We start from the raw sequence: 26,754 nt of genomic DNA, 5'->3' as shown, positions 1-26,754 counted from the left end.
GGAAGTTTGAGAACCTTGTTGAACATTCAATATCATCAACAGGAAATAATAAACAGTTATGTTGATAGGGGCCACTTGTAGCTGTTAAGGTATTAGAATAAATTAGTAAGACACCAGAAGTAGAAGTTTATACCTTTAGGAAAAATGATTTACACATTAAGAAGAATACAGAACAGGAGTAAGCAGGCTGTTTTGTTCTGTTTTTGTCTCTTCTATGGTTCTTCAATGTCCTCTACCCGTTTACCTCACAGGGTTCCTGCGAGGGCAGAATAAGAGAGCAAATGTAATATATTATTAACATGATCATTTGTTATTAATAAGGGTAAGATGTTATTCTAGAGGGTCAAATGTTAGTGACATTCATTCATTCAACATTAATATTTACAGTACCAGTACACTGATTCTTCTGGTGAAATTCCTCCAGTATAGATACGATTTGGGTTAAAAAGTGAAGAGGGTTGGTCCTAGGACAAGCTATTTTATTTTTCTATATGTTATTATAAAATGGTGATATTAATAGTAACTACAGCACAGAGTTATTGTAAATATTAAATTAGTAATGTAAAAACTCTTCTAAGAATCTCTGGCACATAATATATACTCAATAAATATCAGCCATCATCATCATTATTGTTATACACAATTACCTCTATTTAATTTATTTACTCTTTGAATTTGAGGTTATAGAATCATTTATTAAAAGTTAATTCAAATAAAGAAGAGAGGTAGCCCTAAAAAGATATAAAAATGGTAAAAAGAAAGGGCTGAAAAATGAACCAAAATTAGCGAGTCAAACAAACAAACAAACAAACAAACAAAAAACAACCCAAACAAACCAGTAACCAGATACATTTTTCTCAAAGCAAATCACCATATTAATAAAATTAATTTTGGTCAAAGTGTATGCTGCTGAATTCTTAAATCTGATGCATGTCACTGTCATCTCATCTCCATTGCGCAAGTATTAGGCAAAATTCTGAACCATGTAAAATACATCTTGGGATTCATCTTTCTCTCTTTTTCTGCATCCCCTCCTGAATCTTTTCACCCAACTCTATTGTAGGGCTGCTCAGCTTGCCTTCTCAGCTGCCCATAGCTGTGAATCGTCCCCAAACCACAATGTTTTACCCCAAGAAATGCAATTGTTCTAACATTTTTTCTCCCTTCTTTTATTGGAGAAAAGTAATCAGATAAATTAGTTCACATTAGACTTTACTTTTGTATCTTTTGTAGATGGTCCAGCTAGACTGAATTTCTATCACAAAGATTAAAAACACAAAACCCAAAGGCTATCTCTATCTATAGTCCTGTCAATTCCAACTCCTTAATATCCTTTGAATTCATTCCACTTTCTATAGCTCTGCTGCCATAGCCTGCAAGTCCTAATCAGCTCTTACCTGGGTAACCGCCCCACTCAGTCTTCTAAAATAAAGTTTGACTATGTCAACTCGCTCTTAAAATCCTCCGTTTAATGTGACCCCTTACCTCGGTAGCTTCACCCATCCTCGTTTCTCACTTGTGGACTGTGCTACTACATGAAAACTTCTGGAAGTTACTCATTTTTCTCTGTATCTCTGTTTTGCAAATGCTTAACTGGATGAATATCGGCTCTTATTTTTATTTCATCTCTCTGCTTGAGGACTAATTCATAATTCCCCCCCTTTTTTTTTGGAACCGAATTTGTGGTTCTCATTTTACAGACACATGGACATTTACTAGCATGCATTGAATTTAACTCTGAGTTCAACTGGTTTTCCCCACAATTTTTCCTTTGTCCCTCCTTCTCCACTTTAAACAAAAACCTTATTTTGCATTTTTGTTACCTTCTCTGTTTCTTCTATGCAAAGTTTAGCAATAGGCCACCCATAATGTCTCCTGATGATGAGAAAGAGAAGCTGAAAGATCACTGGAAAAAGATGAACATACTTGAAGAAATAGTACTCATTGAAAGAATAAAATGTCTTTTTTATGTTCAGTTCATCTATGCTGATCAAGAAAAATGATGTTATGAATATTTCTCTTAACTAAAAAATCCAAAGCAAGAACTGCTCAGAATTTAGCGTACAGCTGAGGTCACATGTTATACATTCCCAAGTTTTCTTTATGTGCTTCGGAAACTGATGTACATAGTATAATTTATGCATGTCATCTTTTTTTTTAATGTCCAGCCATAGATTTATCACCAAGTTTGGGATTAATGGCAGATTTGGTTTTTAGGTCATTTAGATTAGTTATCCCAGGTAAATTTAATATTCACTTTGATATCCATCTTAGGTCCCCTGACATAAAAATGTATGTCTGTGCTAGAGGCCTTTTTCCCCCTCTCTTTTCCCCAATATATTATTGCCTTATTCATGTTAAGGACAGATTTTAGACCTTCTGTTTTCTCCAGGTTCATTTCTGGAATATATTTCATAAGGCCTAAAAAAAAGTTCCAGTTTTGATGTGTTTTTATTTCCATTATTTAAGGTACACTTGTCACTGAATACCAACAGACTGACCACAACACCTTTCAACTGGTCACTTTGAGGACACAGAGTTTCCTAAGGTAGAATGGGCTTATCCATCCTACCACTATCCATGGTGTCGAAAGCTACAGATATAAGGGATACTCCTTGACTGCAATCAGTGAAGGGGACTTGGTCTTACATAAAACTAAAGTAGGTGTCTTGTGGCACTTTGAAACGCTTGATAGAAAAAAGGCTTTACATCAAGTTTCATATATTATATCTCCCTCTTGTTGCTCTATAATACATATTAGCATATTACAAACTTTAAAAGGCCCTATATTGCCAGATTAATTTCGTTTAACTTATTGTTTCTGATAAATACTTGACAATGGTGGTTTTAAAAATGATATTGGGCTGGGCACTGTGGCTCACGTCTGTAATCCTAGCACATTGGGAGGCTGAGGTGGGAGGATCACTTGAGGTCAGGAGTTCAAAACCAGTCTGGCCAATATGGTGAAACCCTGTCTTTACTAAAATACAAAAAAAGAACCATGCGTGGTAGCAGGCACCTGTAATCCCAGCGACTCGGGAGGCTGAGGCAGGAGAATCACTTGCACCCAGGAGGCAGAGATTGCAGTGAGCTGAGATTGCACCAATGCACTCCAGCCTGGGTGACAGAGTAAGACTCCGTCACAAAAAAAAAAAAAAAAAAAAAAAGATATTGTTATTAGTATTAGCACTGCTTTAGCATGTTGGTCTAATAGCATGCTGGTCACTTTTATGACTGTGAAAATGTTTCATAGGAAATGCTAACATCAAATGTGCATGGCCATGATTCTCTAAATGTGCAACTAGAAACTCCCTGCTTTGGTTAATTCCTACAGTACTTATTAAGTGCTATGTGAGAATTGACACATGAATATGTAAATAATAATGCAATTATAATTTTTTAGGGTGCTGTATTGTTTACAATTCAGGACTCATAAGAAGGAAGTGAGAAAGTGGTCACTGTATTGTAGGAAGTGTTCCTGGAGAAAGAGAGGAGGCATGGCATGGTGGAAGGAGCTCTAGACTGAATCATAAGACAAAGGTCAGGTATAAGCCTCACCACTAGATGTGCTTTCTGGTGGTAACCAATTCAAACAAGGTTCAGTTGTGTCATCTGCAAAGTGGGCTTATGAGGTAGGTGGAATTTCACAGATGGTCCCTTCCTCACATTCCTAGCCTAGCCCTTACTTATTCAGTCAAACACTAATCTAGGTACTTATGGGAAAGGATTTTGCAGATGGAATTAAAGTCCCAACTCAGTTGATCTCAAAATATCTGGGTGATCCTAATCTAATTACCAGTCCATTAAAAGCAGAAAGTTTTCTTCAGCTGGTGTCAGAATAAGTCAGAGAGGTTCCTGCTGACCTGTAGTAAGAAAGCACTTATGTTGTGATCTTCCTATGGGGCCAAAGGGCCTCTAAAAGCTGAGACCAACCCTGACCAATGGGAGAAAGAAAATAAAAATCTCAGTCCCACACTTGCAAAGAAGGGAATTTTGCCAACAACCAGTGAGCTTAGAACAACTCCTCTAGAACCCCAAGTGAGAAAGTATAGTTGGCTGACGACTTGATTTCAGCCTGTGAGACCTGAGCTGAAGACCCAGTCAATTCCTACCTGAAGTCCTTTCCCAAGGCAATTATGAGATAATAAATGTGTATTGTTTGAGTTGCCAAATCTGTGCCTTTTTTTTTTAAAGGTAGCAATGGAAAACAAAAACAGGCTATTCACCGCTTTTCCTTGTCAGATGAAAAGTAACAGGACATAATGTGAGTGAAAGCACTTTATAAAATGTAAATGTGCACATGGTGAAAGTCTGAAGCAGATTCCTTGACTTCCCACCCAAATCTACTTCTCCCGCTCTTCCCTGTTTCAGTAAATGGTACCATCATCCAGCTTCTACAAGCCTAAAACCTAGGAGTCATCATCTTTATCTTTTTTGCTCTCTCCCTCCATATCTTATTCTGCCAGCAAGCCCTGTCAGCTCCTAGAACACTGCCTGACACTTAGAAAGTTCTTCAAAACATGTGTTGATTCAGTGAATGATGCTAATTATCCACTGAATTAAGTCATTTAGAAAATTGCATCCATTTGCCAGGCACGGTGGCTCATGCCTGTAATCCTAGCACTTTGAGAGGCCGAGGTGGGTAGATCACCTGAGGTCAGGAGTTTGAGACCAGCCTGGGCAACATGGTGAAACCCTGTCTCTACTAAAAGTACAAAAATTAGCCAGACGTGATGGCAGGCACATGTAACTCCAGCTATTCAGGAGGTGGAGGCAGGAGAATTGCTTGCACCCAGGAGGCGGAGTTTGCAGTGAGTCAAATTCACGCCATTGCACTCCAGCCTGGGCAACAAGAGCAAAATCCCATCTCAGAAAAGAAAAATAAAAAAAGAAAATTGCATTCATGAGCTTTGCTCTTTGGGCTGTCTGTCAATGTGATAGATTGGAATTTTTTTCAGAAGTACTTACTCCCTTGTCCACTCCCTACCTCAGTGGAAGGGTCTGTTTCCCTGGTTCATTATGTTACGGTTGGTGATAAGACTGGCTTTGGCCAATGGGCATAGGAGGAAGTGATAATCTGCCAGTTTGAACCAAGGTCTTAGGAAGCACTGGTTTTTCCACTGGCCCCTTTTGGAGCTTCCAAACTTCTTCATTAATAAAACAGCCTCTAGGTATCTGCTACCCCTCCAATGTGGACCACTGAGTGAGATACATGGAGCAGAGTTACTCTAACCACCCTACCTTCTGGAGGCTGCGACAGAGCAGTCACAGACAACTGCAGGCCTGTGAGCAAGAGGATAAATAATTGTGCAAGCCAGTGATTTTTGGCTTGGTGTGTTATGCAGCATTTGAAAGACAATAGTGGACTAATACACATTTCTAAAGCAGTAATACTCCTACACATCTAGGAAGTTATGCACCTTATTTAATGAGATTATTTAAGAAACTGATTTCCATCAGTTAAATATACTGAGCACTAACTCATTTTGTGACTTAAGAGATTTAAAATTATAAAACTGGATGGAATTTTAGAGATTGTTCAGTTTGCATCTTTCATGTTGCAGATAAGGAAATTGATGTCCAGGTGTGCTCAAGCTTGTATAACTAATTCATTCTCGAGTAAGGACTGAAGTCCAGAGCTCCTGAAGCCATGCCTCCAAGGCCCTAATGGGAGAATGTGATGATAAGGAAACCAAATTGTGTGTGGAAATCAGTTCATTTTATAACTTTCTTTGAAAGATGCAGAGAGCAAGAAGCTCAATAAAAGCCAACAATGGCAGAACATATTTTAAAATATCCTTTGGGAGGAAACTGCCATGTGCACCTATTAGCTGCCATCATTCAGAGGCATAATTTTAGCTAATACTGATATCCTGATTAGACACAACCTTAGGTTTTGATCTCAGCTGACCTACAGGACCTGAATTTTGATTTGATTAAAGGAATAGGTGACATTTAATTAGAAAATTTCTTTGAGTTAAGCTTGGGTACAGCAGTTAATTCCAAATCACTTTCACTGATACCTGTTTTATGAACATATCGGCATTTTCCTTTGAAAACAATCACATTAGACACTCTTTAGGTATTATTTAACTTAGTTAAGGATCCTCATATACTTCTGGGTTTTCTAATTTAGGAGAATCCACTGTCCTCAGAAACCCCTTTACACTATAAATTTGGATATGCTTTAAAAATTTCATACTTTTGTGTCAGGATATATTAGGGTTGTAACCTACAGAGGTGTCTGTATCAGCAAGTGCCTTTCTGCTCATACCTACTTCCCCCAGCTATTTTAGCCTGATGGCCATTTGGCCCAAATGTCATATTTAATTGTCTTTGAATTTCCGTAAGTTTTATAATTGTAGCAATTCAAATCCAGGTACACAATATCTTGACAATATGTCTAATTTCTTTTCTAAAGAAGGCAACTTGATTATATCCTACAGTTTTTTTGAAAGATGGTGAGTTATGGAAAAATAGTCATCTTAGTTTGTGTTACAAAGTAAGTAAGCATTCAAAAAATTAATATTTAGTAACTAAAAGAAAGACATTGGGAACTAGATGAATAACTATTTATAAATGCACTTTTCTGGAGTTCTCTCAATATCTAAAAAAAAGTTAGAATAAAAGTTAAAAACATAACTATGTGTATGCATTGTTTCTGAATTTTAAAAAATCTTTTTAAATTATCTTATATTTTCTGGTTTTTTTCTTACAAATTACTTGACTATTTTTATTGCAGTATTTTTGTTAAATTAGAAAATTCATTGTGGAGAAAAGGGAATGCTTATACACAGCTCGTAGGAATGTAAATTTGTTCAGCTACTGTGGAGAGCAATTTGGAGATTTCTCAAAGAACTTAAGACAGAATTTAAAGCATTCGACCCAGCATCCCGTTACTGGACATATAAGGGAATATAAATAATTTCAGCATAAAGAACCATCTACACACATGTTCATCGCACATCACTTTTCACAATTGCAAGGACATGGAATCAACCTAGGTGCCCATCAACAATGGATTGGATAAAGAAAATGTGGTACATATACACTGTGGAATACTATGAAGCTATAAAAAAAGAATTAAATCATGTCCTTTGCAGCAACATGAATGCAGCTGAAGGCCATTATCCAAAGCAAATTAGCACAGGAACAGAAAACCAAATACCACATGTTCTCACTTATAAGTGGTAGCTAAACACTGAGTACACTTGGACACAAAGAGGGGAAGAATGGACACTGAGGCCTACGTGAGGGTGAAGGATGGGAGGAGGGTGAGAATTAAGCTTCCTATTGGGTGCTGTGCTCACTACCTGGATGACAAAATCATTTGTACATCAAACCCTAGTGACACACAATTTACTCACGTAACAAGTCTGCACATGTACTCCCTGAACCTCAGTTAAAAGCTGGAAGGAAAATAAAAAAGAATAAACCTTGAATTAAAAAAAAAGAGAAAATTCAGAAAAGCACAAAACAAACAAACAAAAACACCCAGTAATCTTATGACCAGTAGCAGATATTATTAACATTTTGGTATATATTTTCCCAGTTTTTTGCATATCTATATAACTAAAATATAAACTGAAATTTTTAGCCAGTAATTTTTTGGAAACATACTGTAAAAATGACATCTTTATTAGTTTTTAACTTATAAAGTAACACATGGATGTTGTAAAAACGCAAATATTATATGTTTAAATTACAAAAAATAGAAGTTTTTCTATCCTCTTCTATGTCCAATCCTACCTCTCACAGGGAAACTATTATTTTGTGTGTGTGTTTTCAGTCTTTTGCTTATGTGTGTATATTTTAAAAAATAAAAGTTAACTGTTTTCATTTCTCACACATTATAAACATTACCACATTACTTTAAAGAATCATCAATAAGTGATTTTCATTAGTTGCCAGGTTTTATGTTTCATATATTATTGTAATTGATTTTTACTAAATTCCTACTATTGGAGATCTTTACTGATGCATTTTTTTTTTGTATGTCCATTGCCTCCTTATGATGAATCCTTAGAAGTGAACTTTCTACATTAATGCCTTTATGTGTATGCGTGTGTGTGTGTGTGTGTATTTCTGTGCATATGTTTGGACAAACTTTGTTTCTGGAAACACAGTAAAATTTCACTTTCACCTAGAATTGTATCCTTTCACTGTTCCTGTTTCTTTTCACGCTATAAGGGACATTATAATTTAAAATAATTTTGCTCAGTACTAGCTTATTTGATTGTATTTTCATATCTTTACTCAGCAAGGTTGAACACTTTTCCTATATTTATTGAACTTATGCATTTCTTTTTTTTTTTTTTTTTTTTTTTGAGACGGAGCCTCACTCTGCCGCACAGGCTGGAGTGCAGTGGCCGGATCTCAGCTCGCTGCAAGCTCCGCCTCCCGGGTTCACGCCATTCTCCTGCCTCAGCCTCCCTAGCAGCTGGGACTACAGGCGCCAGCCCTGTCGCCCGGCTAGTTTTTTGTATTTTTTTAGTAGAGACGGGGTTTCACCGTGTTAGCCAGGATGGTCTCGATCTCCTGACCTCGTGATCCGCCCGTCTCGGCCTCCCAAAGTGCTGGGATTACAGGCTTGAGCCACCGCACCCGGCCGAATTTTTGCGTTTCTTTTGAGAAATGCTAGTTCATGAGGTTGGTTTTAAAATTTGATACTATTAGTTTATAAAAAGTATTATTTACAGGTTAAATTTATCTTTTTTTGCTAAAGTATATGTTGCAAAAAATTTCTGCTCAATTAATACGCCTTTACATTGTAAGTCATTGCTTTCTTTTCTTTTCTTTTTTTTTTTTTTTTTGAGAAGGAGTCTCACTGTCGACCAGGCTGGAGTGCAGTGGAGCGATCTGGGCTCACTGCAAGCTCCGCCTCCCGGGTTCACACCATTCTCCTGCCTCAGCCTCCCAAGTAGCTGGGACTACTGGTGCCTGCCACCACACCTTACCTTTTAAAATTATACTTTAAGTTCTGGAATACATGTGCAGAAAGTGCAGGTTTGTTATATAGGTATAGATGTGCCATGGTGGTTTGTTGCACCCATCAACCTGTCATCTACATTAGACATTTCTCCTAATGCTCTTCCTCCCCTACTCCTGCCCAACCCTCAACAGGACCCGGTGTGTGATCTTCCTCTCCCTGTGTTCATGTGTTCTCATTGTTCAGCTCCCACTTGTGAGTGAGAACATGCCGTGTTTCGTCTTCTATTCCTGTGTTAGTTTGCTGAGAATGATGGTTTCCAGCTTCATCCATGTCATCCTTGCAAAGGATGTGAACTCATCCTTTTTTATGGCTGCATAGTAGTCCATGGGATATATGTGCCACATTTTCTTTACCCAGTCTATCATTGATGGGCATTTGGGTAAGTTCCAAGTCTTTGTTATTGTGAATAGTATGCAATAAACATACGTGTGCATGTGTCTTTATAGTAGAATGATTTATAATCCTTTGGGTATATACCCAGTAATGGGATTGCTGGGTCAAATGGCATTTCTGATTCTAAATACTTGAGGAGTCACCACACTGTCTCCCAAAATGGTTGAACTAATTTACACTCCCACTAACAGTGTAAAAGCATTCCTATTTCTCCACATCCTCTCCAGCATGTGTTGTTTCCTGACTTTTTAATGATCACCATTCTAACTGGCATGAGCTGGTATCTCATTGTGGTTTTGATTTGCATTTCTCTGATGACCAGTGATGATGAGCATTTTTTCATATGTTTATTGGCCATATAAATGTCTTCTTTTGAGAAGAGTCTGTTCGTATCCTTTGCCCACTTTTCGATAGGGTTTTTTTTTTTTTTTTTTAATTGTAAATTTGTTTAAGTTCCTTTTAGATTCTGGATATTAGCCCTTTGTCAGATGGATAGATTGCAAAAGTTTTCTCCCATTCTGTAGGTTGCCTGTTCACTCTGATGGTAGTTTCTTTTGCTGTGCAGAAGCTCTTTAGTTTAATTAGATCCCATTTGTCAATTTTGGGTTTTGTTGCCATTGCTTTTGGTGTTTTAGTCGTAAAGTCTTTGCCCATAAAAACTCTCAATAAACTAGGTATTAATGGAACATATCTAAAAATAGTAACTATTTATGACAAACCCACAGTCAATATCCTGAATGGGCAAAAACTAGAAGCATTCCCTTTGAAAACTGGCACAAGACAGGGATGCCCGCTCTCACCACTTCTATTCAACATAGTACTGGAAGTTCTGGCCAGGACAATCAGGCAAGAGAAAGAAATAAAGAGTATTCGATTAGGAAGAGAGGAAGTCAAATTGTCCCTGTTTGCAGATGACATGACTGTATATTTAGAAAGCTTCATCATGTCAGCCCCAAATCTCCTTAAGCTGACAAGCAACTTCAGCAAAGTCTCAGGATACAAAATCAAAGTGCAAAACTCACAAGTATTCCTATACACCAATAATAGACAAACAGAGAGCCAAATCATGAGTGAACTCCAATTCACAATTGCTACAAAGACAATAAAATACCTAGGAATACAACTTACAAGGGATATGAAGGACCTTTTCAAAGAGTACAAACCACTGCTCAAGGAAATAAGGGAGGACACAAACAAATGGAAAAACATTCCATGCTCATGAATAAGAAGAATCAATATCGTGAAAATGGCCATATTACCCAAAGTAATTTATAGATTCAGTGCTATCCCCATCAAGGTATCACTGACATTCTTCACAGAATTAAAAAAAAAAAAAAAAAAAAAAACTACTTTAAATTTTATATGGAACCAAAAAAGAGCCCGCATAGCCAAGACAATCCTAAGCAAAAGGAACAAACCTGGAGGCATTATGCTACCTGACTTCAAAGTATACAAGAAGGCTACAGTAATCGAAAGAGCATGGTACTGGTACAAAACAGATATACAGACCAATGGAACAGAACAGAGACCTCAGAAATCACATCACACATCTTCAACCATCTGATCTTTGACAAACCTGACAAAAATGAGCAATGGGGAAAGGATTCCCTATTCACTAAATGGTATTGGGAAAACTGGCTAGTCATATGCAGAAAACTAAATCTAGACCCCTTCCTTACACCTTATACAAAAATTACTTCCAGATGGATTAAAGATTTAAATGTAAGACATAAAACCATAAAACCCTAGAATAAAACCTAGGCAATACCATTCAGGAATCATTAATTTTTATGAGGTCAAATCTGTTAATCTTTTAGTTTATAGAGATTTCACCTTTTGGCATTATGCTTAGAAAGGCCTTCTCAACACAGAGATCAAAAAAATATTCTTACGTTTTTTAAAAATTAACTTTTTATTTTAGAATAGTTTTACAGAAAAGTTGCAAAGGTAGTACAGAGATTTCTCATATACTCTGCACTCAGTTTTACTCATTATAAACAATGGTACAATGCATTGGCACAACTAATATACCACTATTGATACATTATTATCAATTGAAGGTCATATTTTGTTCAGATTTCCTTTGTTTTTACCTAATGTCCTTCTTCTGTTCTGAGATCTCATCCAGGATACCATATTGCATTTGACCATCATGTCTCTGCCGGCTTCTGTGGGTGTGACAGTTTTTCAGACCATTCTCGTTCTTGATAACCTTTGCATTTTGAGGTGTACTGGCTAAATATTTGTAGAAAGTCTCTCAGGTAGGATTTGTCTAATATTGTTCTCATTAGTGGATTGGGATTATGGATTTTTGGGAGACAGAACATAGAAGTAAAGTTCGGCATCATTATATCATATCAAAAATACACACCATCAATGATAAGCCACGTTTATATTAACCTTGATCATCTGAGAAAGATAGTGTTCATCAGGTTTCCACTCTAAAGTTACTCATCCTCTCCCCTACTTTCTCATATGCATGGCTCAAATTTAAATTGTAGGGAATTAATGCTTGAAACTCCTTGACAGTGGAGTATCTACACAAGTTGCCTGGTATTCCTTACAGGAGATTTGTCTCTTTTCTCCTATTTACTTTTTCAATGATTTGTTTATATGTGTATAAACTCATGGTGTTTTCTTCATGCTTCAAGTTATAATCCAATACAATGTTATCAGTTTCGTTGCTCAAATTGTTCCAGTTTTGGCCATTGGGAGCTTTCTTTTTTCTTTTTTTTACTTTTATTTATTTATTTATTTATTTTTTGAGAAACTGTCTCGCTTTCTCACCCAGGCTGGAGTGCAGTATCATGATCTCAGATCTGCAATCTCCACCTCACGGGTCCAAGTGATTCTTGTGCCTCAGCCTCCTGAGTAGCTGGGACTACAGGCACATGCCACCATGCCTGGATAATTGTTGTAGTTTTAGTAGAGACAGGGTTTTGCCCTATTACCCAGGTGGGAGCTCTTTTCAGTTGGCTTTTGTCAAAGGGTTGACATTCCCCAGTCACTTGGTTTTGGAGCACCTCCTTACTTCCCGACACTACAAAGAGCTCCAGGCTATTCTTGTATGTTCCTTTCCCAACTCTACACTCAGTAATTTCTCCAAGGAGCCTTAGCTCCTTTTATTGTAGGATGTTATTACAAAAGAAAATTTGAGTGCTGGGTTTGCACACTGCTACTGGAGAATCCTTGTTTCTAGATCCTCTCAGCTGACACAGCAAGAAAGTATATGTATAATCTGTGTATATATCCATATCAATGATTATATATGTTGATTGTAACATCAATGATTATATGTATCCATTAACATCTTTATTAAGCTAAACATGAGGTCCTACTCATGTCTCTCACTGTAGTCTACAACCACATTCGTGATTCGAGCCTTAGTCTTTTACTTATCTGTAAATTCTCACTCCTCTAGTAACAATCCTGGCTCCAGAAACTACCATCCTTTTACTTATTTTTCCAATCTCAGCCTACATGTGTACTGGTTTCAGAGTTGGTCACCCAAGACCCCATAGAAAACAACTTGGCAGGTAGAGTTCAGGTGCTATATACAGTTTTATTTGTTTTTAGTTTAATGGTTCCAGTCATTTTCAGAGTTACTTAGGTCAGTATGTCTTTTTCCTTGCCCCTACATTGTTGTATTTTACACAAGTTATATCAAACATTTGTAACACAGCTAGATTGTTTTCTCACAGTTTCATCTTATTCTGGCATCCCATCTCCTCCTGGTTGGTATTTTTGAGGTGCTATATGGATTTTGACAAATGCAGTGTCATGTATGCACCACTGTAGTGCCATATAAAATAATTTTATTTATTTTATTTTTTGATTGTTAAAATTATTATTGTTGGTGTTTTCTCTTTATTATATCTTACACACCCTTATGTCAAGGGCTGACTCAATAATCACAGTGAGAGAGCCACTCTGCTATGAATAAAACCCTGACCCAGAAGCAGGCTGTCCAAGAATGGTTTAGCACCAGGTTCCCCAGGAATGCACACGGAATAATTTTATAGCCATCAAAAATCCCCAGTGCTTCACCTTTTTAACCTCCCTCATCTCCAAACCCCTGGCAGCCACAGGCTTTGCCATCTCTATAGTTTTACCTTTTCCAGAATGTCACGTAAGTGGAATAATACAATATGTAGGCTTCTCGGACTGTCTTCTTTCACTTAGCAACATGCAACTAAGATGGATGCATCAATGTTGTTGTGTGGAATTATTAATTGTTCTTTTGGATTTATCCTTTATTTTACCTAATTCTTTTATGATTTCAGTTTTTACAATTAACTCTTTAGACAGTTTGGTATTTATTTTGGTATATGGTTTGTGATAGAGATCTAACTTTCCCTACAAATAGTTAATAAATTTTGTATAATTTATTGGAAGGACTCTTTTCATTGAATTTGAGTTGAAATACTTTAACATAACTAAGTTGATGTTCATGGGATGGTCTGTTTCTTAGCTTTCTAAGGCTCAATTTTTCTGTTATTTAATTCTTATGCTACTCCCAAAATATTTAAAATATTGTAATAATTTAATATTATATATTTAAATATTAAATTATATAATGACCCCTTTATTCTTCTTCATTAAAATTCTTTATATGTTTCCTCAAGTCTTTCTTTTGAATGAGTTTTAGATTTGTTTTCTTTATTATAAAAACCACATTCTGATTTGAAACAGAACTAAGTTTACAAGCTAAATTAAGGAAGAATTGATATCTTTACAACGTTGTCTTTCTTTACCTAATCATGATACATCTCTTCATGAATTTTAACTTTTTAAATTGTTCAGTTTTCTTCATTTGAAACTTGCATATATTTTATTAAGTTTATTTCTAGATACTTGCATATTTTTTGGCATTGTGAATTTTTGCTGTATGCTGTACATTTTCAATTACATTTTCTAAAAAGTTAATTTCTTATATGTAGGGGAGCAATTAATATTTACATTCTAACACATAATATGACCTTTTATTAGATTTTAAGTTGTCTTTCATAGACAATTATATTCAAATAATGATGCATTGATATCTCCTTTCTGAATTGTATATTTCTTTCTTTTACTTATTCTACTGGATGGAACTTTCAGATGAATGGAACTAGTAGATTATTTTGTCTTTCTTCCTACTTTTAATAAAAAAATGCCTGTAATGTTCAATTTAAGGAATTTATTTTAAAGGCAACACAGATTTTTCCCATTCAAAGAGATTCTAAGAGCATACTTGATTTTGCAAATGGCATAATTATGAATTAATTTATTCTTATAAAACAAGTCATCCCTATACTTACTGTTTACTTTAGGAAAAACATACCAATATCTGCTTTTTTTTTTTTTTTTGCCAGTTTTATCAATATATAACTAGAATATCTTCTTATTGCTAACAACAGGAGCACTGGGATTAAATCTACTTGCGGTACAGCATCGAAATTGAACACAGCACTTTAATTTTCCAGTTACTTACTTTTCTAGCTGTACTCCACCATCCATGTTGCAGTACATTTTGACAGAAGTCTGTTTGTCTACCTATGCAGACAAAACATACCATTTTGGCTATGAATGTGTTGGAATTTAAGCTTTTGTTAATTTACATAAACTTAATTTCTTAAACTTAACACTTTATGGTTGTTGAAGATATAATTGCACACTAGTCTGTGTCCATTCTGATTGGTTAAATATTTCTTCTTACTGATTGTTGACTATACTATGCCAGTAATAAATATATTTATATGACCATAAACATTTGACTATTATAAGATAATCAATCCTTTATTTTAAAAAAGATTTTCATTCTCTAGTGCCATGCAACATCACATTCCTAGTGATTGGAACATGAAATCAGTTTCAGAATTTCGATGTACTAGAGGGAGATATCTCTCTCTTTCTCTATCTGTGTGTGTGTGTGTGTGTGTATTATATATATATGTACATAAGCTAAAACTTGTTCTAAGTCAATATATCAATCAATATCTCTGAGTTTCCAGTATCATCCAGGTCAGTAAGTGCTATTGAATAGATAAGAGGTGTGTAAACCCTTTGGTGGACAGACGTTTTCGGTCCAGAATTCTGATAGGGAAAGGACAGGCCTGTAGTATTTGGTACAATCTAAATATAAGAACATTATCTTCCTTTTCTTTTTCTCCCCAAACTCAGCATTTCCTTTCATCTGCAAGATGTTTCTGTTTTCCAATGTGGAGTCCTGGCAGTTAAGGTTGCCTTGCCTTTGCAGTTTACGTTGGTGATGGCTCAGAAGACCGCCCAGGTTCAACGAATGACAAATCATTACTGACTGTACAATGTAATTAAACAACACAAGCATTGATTAGCGATGAGCTAAACCTGAGACCAAAAAGTGGGAGACCCAGAATAGCTGGCACCGCTTCTCATTGGATCTGTCTGAAATGGAAGATGTTTGCCCCTGCAGGCATGGCGCGAGGCCCATTGTGCATTTCCATTAGAGACCCACACTGGATCTGAGCATGCCATTGATGTTGGCCTATTTATGAGAGGCTGTTGAAAGAGGTTTCAGAGCTAATTGAAAAGAGATGTTTCTGAACTACAGTCACTTCAAAAAACATAGCTCCAAAATCTGTTTCAATAGTTGGAAAATTGGTGCATTTCCATAATTTACACATGAAATTAAACAAATGATTTGAAATGAAAGCTTCATGGGCATTTAGTAAGACTTGGTTCTTTAAAAGAATTATTAATTGAACAGTTGGCTGAATTTATTATAACAGTCCTTCCCCACATCTATCTGTGCTTCCGTTATTTAGTCTATTCCTGTTTTCAGGGATGTCAATTGCAGTTGCCTAAATCTACCTTGTCTGGAGACAAGGAATTTAGCCTGAACAGGATGCTGTCAACTACTGTTCAGTTGCAAATTTTTATCTTCTAGGAAAAAGAAATCTCTCACAACCTACTTTGCAAAAAAAAAAAAAAAAAAAAAAAGTAATAATAACAACATCTTACACAAGTTTCCACAAGATTTTCTCAAGGTAGAACTTAATAGAAAAACTCTAGGGCAAGCCGCACCTCGACCACACTGAAAATTGAGTGTATTTATGTGAACAGAATGCAAACATAATTATTAAAAAATGTTCTCCCCCAGGCAGTTTTCAATCAAGATCTGAAAGCATTAGCAAACACTGATTTCTTCCATATCACTTGTACTTATTATTGGACCTGATTTTTGTCTATTCTTAAAGCAGAAATCGAGGTCTGATAACTGAAGCTGGTGTGGCCAAGTTTACAAGTTACCCATTGCCTCTAGGGGAGGGAAAGTAGGGACTAATATATAGCTCTTCCTCAAAGCAAAGGGGGAATCAGGTTCATTGCTATTATCTTAATTGTCATAATTACTCTGTCCTTAATGTTTTAACAACTTTTTTTTTTTTTTTTTTTTTTTTTTTAAGTTAGGAAGACTGGTGCTAAGCAATTTACCTGGTTAGGCATGTAGTTGGTGCTAAACCAGAAATGAGATACAATTTATCACCAGTCTCTTATTCTGGTGTGGTTTAAAGCAAACAATCAGGTTTTAAAAGTTTAACCCCCAAGGGGAATACGAAGTCCCAGTTTCTATGACTGATTGAGAAGGGTGTTTAAGGCTTAATTGTCATAACCACAACGGAGATAATTTGATTGATTGAAGTAAATCAATTAAGATGGTAGGTGCAGTTACTTTGGGTATGTGTCTGACTGAATTGTTTTAGCTTTGGAGAAACTTAGTGCCACTTTTTGTCTGACAACAGAAAATGTCCTCAAGATATTTCTTATTCTGGTTCGAGCACTTACTGGACGTTTTATTTTATTTTATTTTATTTTATTTTATTTTATTTTATTTTTGAGACGGAGTCTGGCTCTGTCGCCCGGGCTGGAGTGCAGTGGCGGGATCTCAGCTCACTGCAAGCTCTGCCTCCTGGGTTTACTACATTCTCCTGCCTCAGCCTCCCGAGTAGCTGGGACTACAGGCGCCCGCCACCGTGCACGGCTAGTTTTTTGTATTTTTTTTAGTAGAGACGGGGTTTCACCATGTTAGCCAGGATGGTCTCGATTTCCTGACCTCGTGATCCGTCCGTCTCGGCCTCCCAAAGTGCCGGGATTACAGGCTTGAGCCACCGCGCCCGGCCTACCTTATCTGCTTCTTGAGAGCTAGAGTATCTCTGAGAGATCCCAGGACATTCAGAAGAGCTGGGACAGACGATAGGAATGTGGGAAAAGGAGTGAGGCAGACCCGAAAATGATTTGCCTTAGACGCTAAGGCGAGGGTTCAAAATTTACTTGAGGTGGTGTAGGAAACATAAAAGATTTTATGATTCTGCCTCCTCCATGCAGACATGGTAAAACTCACTTTTAGCCTTCCTTTCAATAGATGATCATGAGCTACAGTGGTAGAGTTTTGGCGCCTCTGGCCTTAACTATTCATCCCTAGCTCTATGGAAGCCTTTAACACATGTACTCTTTCTGTGTTTTGTTTTTGTTTTTTTTTTTAAATTAGGACTCTTAGGTAACCCCAAGCTGCATTTTGTGTTTGATCCTGAGTGGATTTAATGGGGATATGCTAGAAGTCCGGAGGTTTAAGGGGGAGAAAGGATGAATATACCTAACAGTGGTGGACAGTGAAAGACTGGGAACCAATGTGATCTGATTTGAAAGGCATCAGGTAGATCACAGGACACATGGGAGTTTACATACAATGATTGTTTAGAAATAGAAAAAACAGCAATATATTTTAGTAGGTCCTAATTCTGGTATCTTCTTCTTAACTAAGCATTCATGGGAGAAGAAATGAAAAGGAGGAGAGAGCTGGTCAATTTAACATCGATCCAGTGCTTATGATGTGTGAAGTACTGCACTAACTTTAGCCTGCATTATCTCATTTAGTCCTCATAGCGTCCTGTGAAGGAGACTCTGTTATTATTCCCATTTTATAGACTAGGAAACTGTTCTCAAACCATAGAGAGGATCAGGTTTATACTCAATGCCAAAGTCACACCCTGGATTGCAAACCTAGCTATATTTTATGCCTAATAGCTTTCATGTATATTAAAGTAAAGCAAAAAAAAAAAAAAAAAAAAAAAAAAAAAAAAAAAAAAAAAAAGAGAGAGAGAGCAAAAGAGAGGAAAATAGAAAGTTTATAAAGTACAGACCCAAAACCAGTATTTGCTTATAATCTGACTCTCTAGAAGTTCCATGTTTTCCAAATGATTTTCCCATTATTTTCCATGGCTGCCTATGAGAGCTAAGCTTGTAAGGAGATGGAGTGGGTAAGCCATCTGACAAACCCAGAACCAACTTATCAACATGGCTGAAATCATATGATTAGGAAGGATCATATGCATGTGTGCGTGCACATGGCTGAGCAATTGTGAAGCAGAGATTAAGGCAGAAGTTTCTTTTTAAATCATAAATACAATCTGAGAATAGGATGCATTTAAGCAGTCTCTGGACATCAGTATGAATCATTTTTATGGGTAGCAGAGGACTTTTCAAAAGCAAATGGTAAGTCTATTTTCTTCATGGAGTTTATTTTTATATCTTTAATTCTTCAAAATGTTGTATTATTTCCAAGTGAGTAATACACTTATGTGGTCTAAGCAGAAAAAGTGTTATAATCAATTATGCATGGAGAAGGTTTGCTCACAGAACAGTTCTTGTCCCCACTGCTTCCTCTAGATAATCACTTGCTTAAATTCTTCTATATACTTCTAATATATAAAAGCAAATATGAATATCTATTCTTATGAGCCCCTTTTTTACACAAAGGTAGCATACAAGAGATATTTCATTAATACCTTGCTTTTTTCTCCTAACAATATATTCTGGATGTTTGGAGATCTTTTCATACCAACACAGAAAGTGGTCTTTCCTCTTATACAGCTGCATAGTATTCAGTTACATTGTGTAATATACTATAGTTTAATCCATCACTTCCCTATTTATGGGCACCTGGGCTGTTTCCAATTCTGCAAACAAATAACCCTATACAAATGTCATTTTGTATGTGAGCAAGTGTTGCCATAAGATACATGACCAAAAATTAAGTTGCTGTGATAAACAGTATTTATATTTGTAATTGATAGATTTCGCCAAATTGTACTCCACAGCAGTTGTATCAATATAATAAATTCTATGGATAAATCTTGATTTTCTGTTTATAAATGTTGATTAATTCTTATGAGAGGAGATGTCATGTTGGCAAACGCAAGGGGTTTCAAATCAGGGAATTGTGCTAGGTTACTGTAGCACTCTAGGCCTTATTAACCTAATCCATAATGAGAAGGCGTAGAGTGTGATCATTTATAGGGTTTATTCCTCCAAAAGCTTTTTAAAATAATAAGCTTTCTTGAGAGGACAACGTGGGTGGATCACGAGATCAGGAGTTTGAGACCAGCCTGACCAACATGGTGAAACCTGGTCTCTACTGAAAATACAAAAATTAACTGGGCGTGGTGGCATGTGCCCATAATCCCAGCTACTCAGGAAGTGGAGACAGGAGAATTGCTTGAACCTACAAGGTGGAGGTTGCAGTGAGCTGAGATTGCACCACTGCACTCCAGCCTGGGTGACAGAGTAAGATTCCATCTCAAAAAAACAAAACAAAACCAAACAAAAATAATAAGCTTTTATATTTCCTGTAGTTATCAACACTGTGTACTTCATGTTTAACATTACCCCAGTTCTGTGATCTTTTCCAATATTCAAAAGTAAAGCAAAATCTTCCAATAGCTGTTTCACCCAGAAAAAGTTGCCTAAGAATGATAACTACTGTTAGTTACATTGCTGAAATGAAATGAAACTTAGGTGCTACCTAGAGTAGACTTTGGCTGCTGGTTGGTTTGAACAGCTCTCAAGCATCACATTTCACTGCAGCCGTGGTGTGTGCTAGAGGCTTACGGCATAGTTAGCAGCTGAACTAAGCTTCATCAGGTAAATAGCTACATGACTGTGATGCAATCTATGTCAGGTGCTCCCAGCCCGGTGTTTTGACAGGCAGGCACTGTCTGCCAGCCATGAAGAGCCCATCTATTGCACATGCACTGTGGTGGGCCCTCCAGTAAAGATACTAAAAGGCATCTAGTTGGCAAATGCAGGAGGAGGCTTGACCATATTAGGAGTAGGCTGGATCTTGCTGTGTGTTCTGGTTTGAAGTCTGGGTGGGTATGCATTATGGTTTTGGAGAGAAGGCAGCAAAAAAGGCCAGTCTTTCTTGGTACTCTAAATTTTCTATTTTGCCATCTTATTGCAAAACTTCAACCACCTAACATTTTCAGTAGGTTGATATCTGAATAAAAATATATTTATCATGGGCTATCCCATTATGTGTAAAAATATCCCAGTCTCTTTTTTTTTTTCCTGCCTCTGTAAGTTTTAGCAATAGAGAGGAGAAATCTTTTGTGGCAAATAGAAAAAGGGAAAGGATGCAGAGAAAGTACTATTTGTTGAATGCCTACTTTCTGCCAAACTGAGCTGGCTGCTTTACATGTAAGCAAAAATGGAAGCTAGGTTTTGTTTCCCCCTGGGATTAGCAAACTCTTTTTGCTGCCAAAGTTCTTAGTAGCCTTTCAGAATCAGGAAATGAAGACCAAAATTGACACTACACTAGGTATATACATTATTATATGACAGGAAGAGAATATTATTGAGAAGCTGATCGTGTTTTAGATGTTGTATAGAACACTGTGAATGCAACAAAATTAATTGTCTCTGTGCAGATAAATCTTGCTAGAACACTGAAGTTATCAAATCTCCATCTCTTCAAAGCCCCGTACCTATATTTCTCCTTATCAGGGAAAACACACACACACACACAAACACACACACACACACACACACACAGAGATAATAGTTTCCCAGGAGTACATATCTTGTCTCATTTTTTCCTTTTTATCTCGCAGATAAAAATTGCAATTTGAAAAGATAATTCTTCCCAACTGTCAGACTCCATTAGAATTTCTTCAGCTTGATGTTCTTTAAGGTAAACATACCGTATGCATTTACTGCAACCAACTCATCGTATTTACATTTTGATTGTCGAACACTGTACAAATTGCACATAATTGCCTTCTCTATGGCTACAATCTTGCTATTTGAAACTTTTGAAAATCTTCCTCATCTGGAATTTAGTAACAGATTAATCTTCCCATCAAATAAGGGGACAGGAAATTATCTTCTGCAGTTGTATCCTGTGAGGACACTACTAATTAGAAGCCATTTCCTGCTCTCTGACCACTTTCTAGCAGCACTCCCTGGAGGTCCAAGACATGTCACGTGATTTCATTTGAGCTGAAGTCCTTGGTGGTCAGTAGAAGTTGTCTATGTGGAGCGTTTGGAGATGGTAGGAATCCAAATTATTTCCAGATTTGTGTTGTCTGTAGAGCAGGGTTTCTCAACCTTGGCATTACTGATATTTTGGACCAGAAAATTCTTTGTTGTGGGACTGTCCCTGGCAGTGTAGGATGTCTAGCAGCCTCCCTGGCCTCTACCCACTAGATGCCAGTAATGTTTTGACAACCATAAATGTCTCCAGACATTGCTGAAGATCCCCTTGGGGACAAAGATCACTCCTGTTTGAGAACCACTGATGCAGAGAAATTTAAATTATATTAAGTATCGAAATGTGGGTGAACTCACTGGCAATGTTAAAATGCAATCATTTGGATGAATTTCTTCCTTGTCTCTACACAAATGCCAGAAGGAAACTGGTTCACACATTAGCTTCTTTCCCCAAATTTCTCTCTGGTTTGGTGGAATCAGAACAGAGGTTTGACTTCTCTGATCCATTTTTTTTTTAACAGCAGTAGTTCTAACTTTCTTTTAGAAGTCTCCAGAGTCTTGGTCTAGTTTCTTTCCAACAAATGAGGTTGGTGACCTCAAGACAGTAAGTGTAATTTCCTGGAATGACAATGAAATTCATTTTGGTATTGATAAGAATTAGAAGTAACCTGTTCTTTAGCTTCTGTCTTGGTCTGTTTGGTTGCTATGACAAAATATCACAGATTGAAAGCAACAGAAATTTGTTTCTCAAAGTTCTGGAGTCTGGGAAGTCCAAGATCAAGATACCAGCAGATTTGGTATCCAGTAAGGACCCACTTTCTACTTCATAAAATAGGGCCTTTTCACTGTGTCCTCACAAAGTGGAACACGCAAGTAAGCTCTCTGAAGTCCTTTTATAAGGGCATTAATCCCATTCATGAGGGCACTAACCTTATTACCTAATCACCTCCTCAAAGGCACCACCTGCTAATACCATCACCTTGGAGGTTAGCATTTCAACATATGAATGTTAGGGGTACACAAATATTCCAACTATAGTGGCTTCCATCATCATGTCTGAATGGGTTCAGAGAAAAATATAATCATTTATATGTATCTCTTAAACATGTTTGCTATTTTGAATGACAGATTATTTTCTAGTTGGGGAACAAAGGACACTTGGTCCCAATAATCTATTTGTAAGCTTCTTTAATCACACAGCCCACCATACATACACCTGACAGCAATTTTAACCCTAATGGTGCTTATTTATATATTTACCTCTCACTTACAGATATCAATTTCTTATCAGTAGGAACAATGTCTATTTTATGTTTGTCTTCATTATCTAGTACAGCAATTGGAACATATGGGGCCAAAATCACTAGACTATATATTCCATGAGAAAGGAACTATATCTGGTTCACCACTGTTTCCATAGGACTTAGCATTTTCCTGGCACATCATGGGCACTCAATGCATGTTTATGGAATAAATAAATGATTGGGAATCACACTGGAAAACTGGAATTAAATTCTAGGTGCACAGGTTAAATGGATTTTGACTTCATAGTTCAAATGAATCCAAGTTAACTCAGTTTTACTTGTTTTAGCTAGAGTTTGGGGAAAAAGTACTTTGCCTGCTTTTTTTATTTGCTTTATTTATAGGCAACCCAAAAGAAAGATGTGGGAAGTCTAACTAAATGCTCACAAAAGCACTTGACATCTAATGAATAAGTGCAAATTGGTGTGACCACAGCTTTCTTCTCATGAACCAAGGGTCCTATATCTACTCCAGCTGAAAGGAATGAACACTTTCTTTCATTAGAGTCTCTTTTCTCCTACAGTCTGCTTTAAAAGGCAGTTTAGCATAGTGGTTAAGAGAGCAGACTGTATAGTTAGACTGATCAAGTTCATATTATACTATTTATTGGATGTGTGACCTTTCAAAAATTGCTTAACCTTGCTGTACTTTAATTTTCTTATCTAATAGATACCTAAGTTTAAAAACGGTACCCACATCACAAAGATATTGATGGGATTACATGGATAAATGAGTAAGTTGCTTAAAACTCTTAAAGGGTATGCCGTGTTAGATAGTACTTTACTTTTTAGATGGAGATCTCTATATATCTATATTTCTCTGTCTATATTAAATTCAGTTAAAAAAATTAGACTAATTTTCTTTTCTTTTTGAGTCAGAGTCTTGTTCTGTCATCCAGGCTGGAGTTCAGTGGTGCAATCTCAGCTCACTGCAACCTCGCCTCCTGGGTTCAAGTGATTCTCCTGCCTCAGCATCTGTAGTAGCTAGATTACAGGCACGCACCACCATGTTAATTTTTAGGTGGCAGATTTTGTATTTTTAGTAGAGATGGGGTTTCACCATGTTGGTCAGGCTGCTCTTGAACTCCTGACCTCAAGTGATCTACCTGCCTCGGCCTCCCAAAGCACTAGGATTACAGGCTTGAGCCACTGCACCCGGCCTAGATTAATTCTTATACTACCCCAAGTTTAAACATATTTGAATAAACGATAAAAAAGCGAAACTCCACTCTATTGAAATTCTTAGGAAAATAATATCCAAATTGTCAGCTTTTGAAGGCAGGAAAGGCTCATGTCATTGCGGAGACATAGCTGGCCTTGTGGCTTTAGCAAAAATGAGATGTTAATGAAGGATGCAAAGGGAACAGCTGTAGGGGAAACAAAGGTATAATGTAGCAGAAATTGAAGACTCGAAGCCTTCCATTTTGTAAATATTTGGGTTGGTAGAAATTTGTTAATTGAGGCAATTGATTTTCACCTGAAAGTGGTAGCAATATCTAATTCATTAAATCCTGAAATAACATCCTTTGGGCCAAATGGGGTCATTCCATTCTTAACCTCTTAGTGATATATTAACAGTTGGAAAGCATTTGGACGCATATCTTAAAAAGTGCCTTATTAACAGGAATACATGGCGGAAAAAAAAATGCACAAACCCACACTTGTACCGAGATGGGGGAAATGCCTCCATGGCCTCCAGCCCCTGTCCTCCTCTTCAGTAGTATTTTAAGGTCTGTGTTTAATATTGCCAAGCCTACTTGAGTGATAAATGTAACTGTATAAAAATTACTTATTACAAGCTGTCATGTTGCCTCACTCACATCGGCTGGGCTGGAGGCATTGTACATAAAACTTGAATCTCTACCTTGACAGCGTCAGCCGCACTGGCTTTAAAGTAAAATGCTTTCAGTCATGAATACAAAACATAATTTACCTTTTCATAATACTTCAGTTTGAAACAAGTTGGAAAGCTCGTGTTACTGTCAGACCTGTACCTGAGCCGAGTAGGGAACCAGTGAATTCCAAGCTGTCACCTGAAACCTACTGCTGCTTCCCTGCAGTCCTTTGAAGCAAACTTAAGCTGTTAAATTATGGGGCCTCTAATTTTTAAAGTCGTATTTATGTGTAATTCCTTTTTGCAACTTTGCAGTGACAACATGTTGTCAAGGTGGATTAGCTCATTTTCTAAATTGGTATTTGTATTGGAATTCCTGATTGAATGAATTTTTCTCCTCTTGAAGCTCTTAGGCCCCTTCTAGCAACTATTCGTTCAAGAGGTCAGGAAGCTTTCACTGACAGATGTATATTTTCAAAAAATGAAACCCTTAGCCATTTGCAAACACAATCAAGTCTACCGTGAGTTCTCTCAAACCAGCAAAAGCTTTCAAACCAGTGGCCCAGTCAGCAAGTGAATCACCACCATTCGGGGACTTGAGGGTTAGTTTCGAACCTCTGTTTAATCGAGCCTCTGACTACAACCTGCAGATGTCAGCCGGATGGAAATTGAATGTGAAGGTTCCAAGGAGCCTCTCCGCAGTACAGCTGATTCATTGTGACTGTTTTTATGGCTGGTCATGATGCATACAGTATGTGAGGATCCATCTACGGGGGTGTCTGCCCACCAGCCTCTATGCCACGTCGGCAGACCTGGCCCCCACCAGAATGCAGTGGGGATGGAGCTGCAGATGCTGTGCGTTAGCCCAATTCCTTTTGACAATGTTCACATTCAGTTAGGGCCCAAAGTGCTTGTAGTTGTCAGCTGGGATAAATGATGAAGAAAATAGTTCCCCTGCGGAAAGTGAAACAGAATGACCAAAGGAGAGACTTTCCTCTACTGATCCTCCACGCTGTACTCCTAAGAACTCATCCTTATAAAACAGCTCCTGCGTTTCCCATTTCTCCTTCACTTTGCCAGATATGACTGTTGGAGAAAAGATAGTTGACCTACAGGGGCGTTCAATATCGTGGGCTGTTCTCTTTTTGAAATTTTAGGACAAGTGAAATTGATTCTGAAAGGAAACTAGTGGGGCAGGGAAAGTATTTCTGCTTCCACAAAGACAACTCCCTCAGAAATGTTGGATTTTGATTTCATAGTTTGCCTATTTGTGTCTACATAACACCTTCCCCTAAGGAATTTAAAGCATTAGACAAACACTACTTTTCATGTTTATAAAGGCCTCATTGGTAAATATAATATTCTTTTTACTAGCAGTTTGAAGATTTCCCAAAACGTAGCTCCAAGCTCTCTTGTCCAGCTCTTTTCCTCAGACACATGATCCCCCCTTCCCCCAGAGGTACTTGTCTTAGGCAGACGTACTCCATTCTTGACTTCATAGCTTTTCAGTGCCATCATTACACCCCAGCTGGCCCATTATTCACCTCCTCTTTCTTCTTCATTGCTGCCTTCTCTGATTGATGGAAACACATTTTCCTTTATCATGCCAAGTTACATAAGGCACATAGTGTAAATCCTAAGTTAAAAAGGTAAAGTCTCTTCTCTCTGGGGTTTGCCTCTTGTTCCACATTCTCACTCAGCTCTAGGACCCTTGCAATGGACACCTGAAACAAAATGTTCTGCATGTCATGCCACATTGTATCTCATGATGTCTCCATTTCAACACATATTTATTGATTGATAAAAATTTTGCCAGTGGACTTTTTCTTCTGCTGTATTATTTATTCTCTGTACATTAATATAGATTCTCCTGGGAATTCTGTTATTCTAAATGTACAGGACTTTTAGGTAGTGCCTGTTTGAACTTAGAAGCATATAAACTGGTTCTG

At 37.2% G+C, this 26,754-nt stretch overlaps 1 pseudogene; it reads right to left on the bottom strand.

Annotated features, from left to right (window-relative positions):
* LOC104663271 overlaps positions 1-25,546 on the bottom strand; it is a 126,618-nt pseudogene extending 101,072 nt beyond the window's left edge.
* Positions 25,547-26,754: the final 1,208 nt, after the last annotated feature.

Source organism: Rhinopithecus roxellana, chromosome 4 (genome assembly GCF_007565055.1).
Source record: "Rhinopithecus roxellana isolate Shanxi Qingling chromosome 4, ASM756505v1, whole genome shotgun sequence".
Classification (NCBI taxonomy): domain Eukaryota; kingdom Metazoa; phylum Chordata; class Mammalia; order Primates; family Cercopithecidae; genus Rhinopithecus; species Rhinopithecus roxellana.
The sequence above is the reverse complement of the archived record's forward strand: the minus strand, read 5'-3'. Positions and strand labels throughout refer to the sequence as shown.